Source organism: Callorhinus ursinus, unplaced genomic scaffold, assembly GCF_003265705.2.
Source record: "Callorhinus ursinus isolate GAN/ISIS: 27379988/994484 unplaced genomic scaffold, GSC_fseal_2.0 scaffold73, whole genome shotgun sequence".
In the NCBI taxonomy this organism is placed as follows: domain Eukaryota; kingdom Metazoa; phylum Chordata; class Mammalia; order Carnivora; family Otariidae; genus Callorhinus; species Callorhinus ursinus.
The window spans coordinates 4,415,394-4,425,793 of record NW_027397135.1 but is presented as its reverse complement, the minus strand read 5'-3'; positions in this window follow the sequence as shown (position 1 = coordinate 4,425,793).

Genomic DNA, 10,400 nt, shown 5'->3' with positions numbered 1-10,400 from the left:
TCTTCTTCTTCTTCTTCTTCTTCTTCTTCTTCTTCTTCTTCTTCTTTTTCTTCTTTTTTTTGAGAGAAAGAGAGAGAGAGAGAGAAAATGATCAGTGGGGGAGGGGCAGAGGGACAGAGAGAGACAAAATCTTAAGTAGGCTCCACACTCAGTGTGGAACCTGATTTGGGGCTCAATCTTATGACCCTGAGATAATGATCTGAATCAAAATCAAGAGTCAGACACTTCACCGACTGAGCCACCCAAGCACATCCTCCTGGAAGCTTCTAGGATTCTTGGCCTGAGGGCTTCCAGGAAATGCCCTCAGGAGTAGTCCTTCAGCCACTGGTGGACTGATGAGCTGTCCTTCAGAGTAAGACAACTCTGAGGGGAGTTCTAAACCATCTCCCAGATGACCCCAGTGGGGTGGAGCCCCAGTGACCTGGTCATTAATGTACTCTGTGGGCTTCCTTCTGCTGTCTCACTTCCACGCTACCTGTGGCAGGCAGAATAATGGCCCCCAAAGATATCCATACCCTACTCACCAGAACCTGTGAGCCTTACAGGGCAGAGGGGACTTTGTAGATGAAGGTTTTGGGACTTGAGACAGTGAGATTATGCTGGACTATCTAGGTGGGCTTGATCTGATGGCATGAGTCTTCAAAAGCTGAGAACCTTTCCCAGCTGTAGTGAAAGATGATGAAAGCCTATTGAGATCGGTGTCAGACTTCCGACCTACAGAACTATGCAATAATAAATTTGTGTTGTTCTAAGCCGCTGCAAACGTGATAATTTATTATGGCAGTAATGGAAAACTAATTCATTCCTGTACTCATTCCAGAATTACCTCTGAAATAAATCTCTTGCATTTAAACCCTTGTCTCAGGGTCTGTTTCTTGGGGCAATTCCCTCTGCAAGGTGCTGTATGGAGTCCTCTATTGCTACCTATTCTTTATATACCTTAGCTCCCCAGTCAGGAATTAGACTTCTGTGTTTCTTAATGTGCCTCTTATGATTTAGCATAATGTCTAGCAGTAAACAAATGTTCCAACAAATATGTGTTGATTCAATTGAAGGAATAAAAACATCTATTAATTAAGTTCAGCAGCTATATATGCCATCATGTGTTGGAGTAGAAGTGGATTCTTAGGGCAATTTCATCTCAAGTGCCCTATCAGTAATTGCATTCCTGTTCTGGTCATGGCAACATTCAGAGTTTCTAGTACTAAGTCATAAACTTCTAGTACTAAGTCTAGTACCAAGGACCAACCAAAGAGGCACTTTGTTCTGAATCAGACAGCAAGGACTACTGTATTTAGCTTAAACATATATCTTGTAAATTATATTTGAATTCATGACTTCGTTTGAAATAATAAGCACTCAGTAATTTTTCTTTTAGTGGAAATATGCTAGTAAATAGTCTTGATTTCATTTGAAACCACAACTCCTGCAACTCTTAGAATAACATTGGCAGAGCAGATTCCAGTTGTGGCAGGGACCCCGAGTTAGGCATTCTGAGTGCTCACCAATATCCTGTTCTCCCCTTCTGAGCTCACAGAACGCTGCACTTCCCAATCCCTGTGGTTGGACAGGGCTAGGAGATTAATTCTGAGTCAATGTCACCCTCTGGCTTTGAAGCCCTTAATTGCCAATATCATACCCTCTCCTCACTTTCTTTTTTTAATGATAATCAAGGCGGCTGTGTGTTCCAGATGTTGTAGCTTCAGGATATGGAACTGCCTTCAGTCTGGACCGGGTATAGAGGATAATTGCTCTGAAGATTAGACTGGGATTGCAGTGGGCTTCACACCAAAAAGAAATAAGCCATTGATGTGCTAAACCACTGAGATTTTGAGGTTGTTCCTCAGCATAACCTAGCTTAAATAGGCCCCTCCTAGGGTTACTATAAATATAAGCAATGCCTCTTTGAAAGATCGGGGAAGGAAAGGTAGTCTGTGTGAATGGTGTCCCTATGCCTGTGGCCTCGGATGTGTGTAAATTAGTAAACATCACTCAAATTGGATAAGTAAAATCTGGGTGAGGGGGTGTATATACATTTTGTGAGCTACCACATATTTCACATTAACAAAGATGGTGTAAGCCTACCTAAAGTTTATAGCATCAAAATCAGATTACTAGTGAACCCACATATACTTTGCTAAGCTGCAAACAGAATGTCACCGTCAAGAGACCAGAACCTCACCATAGTGAAGGTGTTGACATAGTTCTCCACTTTTTCACAAAATGCATTTGATGCCCATGTATATAGGTAAGGAATAATAAGTCAGTGTATGTGTCAGTCTGAATGAGAACATTCAGTTGACTGGGAAGTGGAATTTTTAAATGCTTACCATATCAGCTATTCTACTTATCAATTCTGCCCAGTTCCAGGGTGATTCCCTTCTGAGTGAAACCATATTGTGTCACTCATATTGTATACTCAACTGAAGCCGAGTCAGTCTTTGCTGGGCATTCATTCTGGGTTTCAAATTATCCCAGTGCACTGAGAGGCCCTAAAGCAATGAATTTGCAATGCACTTAAACACCTAGATCAGGATTTCTCAACTTGGCCCTGTTGACATTTTGGGCCAGATAATTCTTTGTTGTAGAGGACTGTCCTGTGAATTGTAGGATGCTTAGCAGCATCTCTGGTCTCTACCCACTAGATGCCAGTAGCTCACTTAGTTGTGAAGTCAAAATGTCTCCAGACACTGCCACTGACTGCTAAGGAGGCAAAACCACCCTGGGTGAGAATCACTGGCTTAGTGAGATAACATGTAGGGACAAGGAATTACTTGACTACAGTACCTATTATATCATAAACAAGATATACACTGAAGTTAAATTCAAATCAAATGGTACCAATAATTGTAATAAAGTGACAGGAAAGGTAACTGGAGTGCTTCATGGAGGGGAGAAGAAAGGATCTCTGTTCCTCGAGGGTTTCAGTTAGTGTTTGTAGAGCTCTTATTGCTAAAATATTTTTTGGAATCAACTCTTATGTTTGCGTAAACATACATTGATATCACCATCATCTCTGGAGGTAAATTGGGAATAAAGTATGGTGGTTCCTTGTTTCTCTTTTGGTTGTATATTTCACTTTCCTTCATTCTCATCTTCTTCCTAATCTTTCATTCCCTCTTCTTCTCTCCTGACCCCTTGCTTTCCTCTTGTACCTCCTACTTTCTCCTCCCATTCATTAGGATATAACGGAAAGGGCAGTGGTGATGATAGTGGATGTTTGTTGGTTATTCATCTATCATTCACTTTCCTCTTCCTCCTTCCTAAGGGCACCCAGATTTTCCTTTGGTTGTTTAGCAGCCATAATTTTGGGTAGGATTTACTCCAGTGGTCAGCCCCTTGGGTGAGCTTGGACCACTCCTAGCCAGATTAATTTCATTGCAATAGCTCCAGTGACCAGTTCAGGGATTGGTGTATAACCCACAATAAGCCAATCAGTGATTGACTTTCTCCTGGTCAAAGTGATTCACTCAGAAGTAGGCAAGTGAATGGAAGAGAACCAAATAAAATGGAGGCCAGAAACTTTGCCTGTTGGTTGGGAGAAGACAAATTCTATCTTCCAGAGAATGTGGTATGAGGTGGTGTAACTGCTATAGTTCTCTCTGCTAACATGCAGGGACCTGTGGATAGAACTCTCATATGGAAGTAAAAAGGAGCTGAGAGAATGGGAGAGAAATGGGGTGCCCTGCCTTGTTCCCTCTCCCTCAACTCTATTGACCAGTTGACTGAGGAAGAAAAATCATAGCCCTGGTTTATAAATGATTCCAGGCAGTATGTTGGTGTTAGCTGGAAGAATGATGGATGGCTACATCATATGCCAAATAGGAGTATCTATAGACATTGGGGAAGGGAAATACTCTCAGAGGGCAGAACTCTGAACAATAACATCCTGTTGTTCTCTTTGTCTAGGTGACTAGATGGACAGAGGGATACACATATCTACACTGCCTATGGTTGACTATATAATGCATGCTGGTTTGTCTGAATAGTCAAGGTCTTGGAGAAAAAAAGAGTGGACAATGGTGACAAGGAAGTGCCTTGAAGGGACACATGGATGGACATCTCAGAAAAAGCACAGTGCATGAGGACATTTGGGCCATGTGAATAACTCAAGAGAAAGCTCTCACTGAACAGGAGGCTCTCTGGAATCACATAAACAATATGCCCCAGGACTAGGATTGCCCTTGCTATTATCACATGGCCACTCTGCAGTGGTGGTGGCCAGATAAACCTTGATTGGGAAAGCCCTTGTTATCGGCCCCTTCATAACCTCTGTGTTTGGATGGCAGCTTCAAATCTACTGCTGCTCACTCCTGACACCAGCAGTAGGAATCTTCCCATTAGAGAAAATTACTGTTGTTTGAGTACCTACAAGATACTGTTTATTTAACTCTCCCTTCATTTCTATAAGGCAAATGTTTTTACAGTTCTTAGATAAGGAAACCAAAAATTTGAGAGGCAAGTTGCTCACAACCACAAAGCTGATAAGCAGAAGAGCCAGCACCTCAGTCCAGATCTGTCTGACTCCACGGCCCATGCTCTTTTCATGGTTCCTTGTGACCTCTCAGCTGCATGGGATAAGTGACTCTTGGGAGGGAGTTTGGGTCCACTTGGAGGCTTCTGTACCCCAGCTGGGACTGCCCCTTTGGAGCTGATCTGTGCTGCAACTCTGGTATGTTCATTCCAGTATAACTGGACTATGCACACTTCTCTCCACTGTGCTGCTATAGCCTATCCAAGCCTTACTTTTCCCCATAGTACTTATCACCTACTACTATATTCACTTACATTATTTTGTTTGTACAAGGGCTTTCCACACCCTCCACCTCTCTCTTCCCCACTGGACTACAAGTTTCATGAGAGTAGGATGTTAAAGAAGTAATAGAATTTATATTTTAGGGCAGTTTTAGGTTTATAAAAATATTAGACAGCAAGTGCAGAGTTCCCATATTCTCCATCACCCCTTTCCTCTCTCTCTCCATCCTTCCTTCTCCCCCTCCACTCCAAATCAACCCCTGGTAGCCACTGATCTTTAACTGTCTATAGTATTGCCTTTTATAGAATGTCATATTGTTGGAATCATTATAATATGTAGCTTTTCTTCAGGTTGGCTTCTTTCACTTAGCAATATGCATTTAAGTTCCCTTTATGTCTTTTCATGGCTTGTTAGTTCATTTATTTTTATTGCAAAATAATATTCCATTGTATGGTTGTATTATGGTTTCTCATTCACCTATTGAAGGACATCTGGTTGCTACCAAGTTTTGACCATCATGAATAATGTTGTTATAAGCATTCATGTACAGGTTGTTGTGTGGATATATGTTTCAACTCATTTGGGTAAATACCAAGTGGTGCAATTGTTGGATCTTATGGTAAGAATATGTTTGGTTTTATAAGAAACACAAACTATATTCCAAAATGGCTATACAATTTTGCATTCCCACCAGCAATGAATGGGAGTTCCTATTGCTCCACATCCTCACCAGCGTTTGTTGTCAGTATTTTGAATTTTGTACATTCTCATAGGTGTGTAAGGGTATCTTACTGCTGTTTTACTTTGCATTTCCCTGATGATGTTTGATGTGAAGTATCTTTTCATGTGCTTATTTGCCATCTATGTATCTTCTTTGGTGAGATGCCTGTTCAGATCTTTTGTCTATTTTTTTAGTTAGGTTATTTGTTTCCTTATTGTTGAGTTTTAAGAGTTCTTTGTATATTTTGGATAACCATCTTTTAAAGGTATGTGGTTTTGCAAAATTTTCTGCCAATCTGTGGCTTGTTTTTTCATTCTCTTAACAATGTCTTTCCACAGAGCAGAAGTTTTCAATTATAATGAAGTCCAATCTTCTTCAGTTTTTTTCTTTCATGAATTGTGCTTTTGGTATGAGAATAGGGTTTTTCACCTGTTTTTTTCATTGCTTTATCCTTAGCTCGTGAAACATTTCTTGGCACACATTAAGGACCCAATAAATATTTGTTGAATGACCAAGTGCTGTTACCTTGGGGAATTATACGCTTGCTTTCTTTCTTTCTTTCTTTCTTTCTTTCTTTCTTTCTTTCTTTCTTTCTTTCTTTTTTTCTTCTTTCTTTTTCCAAGGGAGGTTTTCATTTACCGCATCACCCTTGAGAAGCAACTCTGGCCCAAAGCCCATCTAGTCAACCAAAGGATCTATAATGCTGATGTGAACATTATCTACCTGAACGATGTGAATAGCTGCAGTTTAGAGTGTGTACTTTTTCTTTAGGATGATAGGATTTTTTGTCTCCTTATTTTCTAAGCACCTTTGGTTAATGTGGGTTTTCACTCTCTCAGTTAGAATAAAAATGAAATAATAAGGCTAGAGATTATGATGGCACATAATATACTAAGTAAATAAAACTAAAACATGATTTGTCTTTATGAAAGAGAAAGCTGGTTTGTGGGCCAGAATGAACATGCTTTTAATCCCTTAAAGAAGTATGTTTGTGAAGTTGAATTGCTGAGTAGACTCAAGAGAAGGTGTCCCACCAAGAATTGAGCCCCCCAACTACCAAAAGCAAGAGAATAGCCTTTCCTTCCTTCCTTCCCTCCTTCCTTCCTTCCTTCCTTCCTTCTTCCCTTTCTTTCTTTCTTTTTCTTTTTCTCTGGAGAAAAGAAGTCAATAAACTTTGATTATATATTCTGGAGATAAGTGGAAAAAATTGATCTCTAAAAATACATAGATGGGTGAAAGTCTGTGATATAGGTGGAGAGTTATAGAAATGAGAAAATGTTCCTGAATTTGTTACTCTTGACCAAGATGTGAAGGAGGAAAAATGCCATTCAGTCTTTTAGCAAGAAAGACATCTCACGAGAAGCAGCCTGATAAGCTTTCATCATGGTTATACATCAGAGGATTCTGAAAACTTTGAGCACATTGCACTGCACTGGTGCTAGAGTTTTAACTTAGGATTTTCAGGATTTTTTTTAAGGAAAATATTCCTTTGCCCTAAGTATGAAAAAGTCTTTGGCTTTTCACTATCTCCCTACCTCATCAATGAACAGATGCACCGGTAGTCCTAGGAAGTACTAGGATAAGACACTGGAAAGGAAATACCCTACCATGAACACTTTTGACTTTTTTGTTATAAAGGGACAAAACTGAAGCTAAAAGAAGCCCAGGGAACTTAGCCTGCACTCATCCTAGAGTGTGGCCTCCTTAGATGTTGACCCTGGATGCCTATGTAGCTTCTAAGGCAGTACCTGTGTTTATGGAAGCTCTGGAGGTGCATAGGCTGGGGCCCTTCAAGAAAGAACTTGCTATTCAACTGCAAGGTAGGTAACGTCCTCCACCTGCAGGCACCTTTGGGACTGACCTCTGTTTCCTGCCAGGACCAACTCTTCCGAGGTAGCCCCTTGAGAGTTTGTGTCCCAAAGCTCCCATTGGATTGGTCATGGTGTTATCAGATCTGCTTTGTGGTCTGAAGCCCCCTTGCCTAAACCTGCTTCCTCCTCCCTCCCTAGCATTGGGGAGAAATCTGCGGTTGTCTGAAGTCTTGTTGCCCAGTTCCAGTCCATTCTCTTCTTATGTTATACCAGCCTCACCTCCAGCAGACCACTTGTACTCCTGATGTCTCGGTGTCTGCTTCTCAGAGGACCTTGCTGTCCCAGGGTCTTCTTCATTTCTACACATTCTAAAAAACAAGAAACAAAAGCAAAACCAAAAAACTCTGTCCATATAAATCAAGTTTATTGTAAAAAGTAGTCTAGGAGTATATGGTATAGAGGTAGACACTGTATAGAGCTATTCACATCTAACAAGCAGTGAGTAAATCCTCCTCTCCAATTCTATCCAATTCAGTTCTACTCCTCATAAGAGCAGTAGATTTGGTGTACATCTTTCTGCACATTTTTCTAGGCATATACACATACAATTTTGTATTACACAAGTAACTCCATAATACATGCATTGTTTTGCACCTGGATTACATTTTTTTTTTTTTAGTAATATGTCTTAGGGATTTTTCCATGCCAGGACAGTAAATCTGCCTCCATCTTTTAGACAACTGCATAATATTCTATGGTGTGGAAATTCATGAATGTTTCTTTTTCTTTCTGTCCTTCTATTTCCTTGTTTTTTATTCTTCCTTTTTTCTCTAAATGAAAAAAAAACATAGAAATTGCTCACAGTAACAAAAATTCAAACTATGTACAATGAAAAGTAAATGTTATTCTGTATCTCTGTATGCAAACCCCATTTCCAAGAGATCACAGTTCTAACACTTCTTGATTTGTCCTGTTTTGATGGTTTCCATGATAACTCTTAGTGTTATACTTCTATTTCTTTTTTAAGTTTCTATCAAAATAATAGTTACCATAGCTAAAAAAGGAAACAACAATAAAGACTTTTAATGAGTAACATCATTTAAATGGGCTCATAGGACAGAATGAAGGCATGCACATGTGCTCAGTTCACCGTCTTGAACCCAAAGTCTGATTACATGGGAAGACATCATGCTTAATCCTTAAAGGCAGTCTTAGTTCTAATCCTGCTCTGTCACCTCCTGGCTGTGTAGCGTTGGGCCCTATATGCTTCATTTTCCTTATCTCTAAAATTAGAATACAATAGTACCTAGCTTACAGGGTTTCAATGAATTGGAAAGAATGGCCTGTATTGTATATGGCAGGATTTGGATTGCACCTGTGGCACATACTCACCACACGTGACTATGTCATCCTGGACCTCTTCTCAGGTATCAGTAAAAATGGGACTGGTCAGAGTTCCCTCCTAATGTTACATGAGGACTCAATTAATGAAATAGTAATGTAAAAGTATGTAGCGTACCACAGGCACTCCATAAAGTCTAGTTTCTCTCTTTTAGTCTTGTTAGGAATGTATGATTGCCCTAGACCTGAGAATCTTATGTAGTTTTCCACGGTATCGCTGACAGTTCATAAGCTTCTCAATTGTTAAAGGAATATCTATTGGGTCTACAAGTATTTCATGAGCCCAGAAACTTCAGTCTTTGATAAAGAAGAAAAAACACCTCTGATTCTAACACTGACAGAAATGCAGGGGAACACAAATTTTGTCTATTTCAAACTAATGTCTGCTTATTCATAATATGTCAAGGCTCTGAACAGTTTTATTGATTATTGGAAGGAGAAATGTCATTTTATTTAATATTCATGGTCATTATTATTTTCTTGGTGATTTGCTGTTCCCAGTACTAAAATTAATTGTAGTTGACATTCTTAAGGTCATATATATTTATGATTTTGATTAATTTGAAAAAGCATTCTAAATATGAAGAAACATAAAGATTTAGTATAATGTTTGCTTAGTTACTAATCTTCCTCACATATTCATTGGGATTAATACTAAACTTAAAAAATTTCCAATTATATTTGTGCAATAAAAGATTATCTGTTGCAGCTTCGAACATTTATGATGTAGTGCAAGAAGACATTCTAAATTTCTAGTTGATTGTCCAAAGTAAATAGGTTGGTTGATCCTGGGCGCATTGCCCTTCTCATGGAAGAATTATAGCTAAAGGAAAATATCAGCAGCAATATCATAGAACATTAACAAGTCTGTGTATTTAGAAAAGTAACCATAGTGTGGAAAAAAAAATCTTGAAGACAAAAGCACATCTGTTATTGGTACTATTTGAATTATTTTCTGTCTTTCATTTCTCTTATACCAAGTATCTTCGGCTGGGTTTCCCAGAAGTCAATTCTAAGTCGAGGATGCCAGTAGAGTCAATTTATTAAGAGCATGGTCCCAGAGGAAACTAGTAACGAAGTGGGTGAAGCAGGACAGGGAATGGGAGGGAGCCACGCCAGGGGATACTTTTAGCCTGGTTGTTAGTGTGTTTCCACAGAGGAACTGCCTAAATTGCACTCCAGAAAGAGTCCTGTCCTAGTGTAAAGAGCTTTCATATTTCCTTTTCAGTCAGTCCCTGGATCTGTGAATGCCCAGACACCTACAGCTACAGAGACAGCAAATCTCGTGGTTTGAAGACAGTTCCCTCCAGAATGTCATGGGTGTGAGCTGTTGGCATCAAAGAACACAGCACCTAGGGGAGGGTGCACAGAACTGGTACCAGGAACCAGGGAACCTGGACCAAGGATAGTGTCTACCTTGAGCAAGATTCTTAAAATTTGAACTTGAATTCTGAGTCAATATAGGCCAATTAATGGTATTGGGGGAGAAAACTAGAGATGTTTCTGGTAATACATATAGAGCAGGAAAAAAAACAGCTTAGAGATTTGTCCAAATTCATTGTGAAAATTTTATCTATTTACCTTTTAAAGTTCAGAATCCAAAGCACCTGAGAAAATGACAATGTATAAGAATTCTTAGAATGAATATGGCCTGGATTTACTTTTTCCAAAATGGTTTATCACTTAGTAGGCCTGCCATTTCTATTTATTG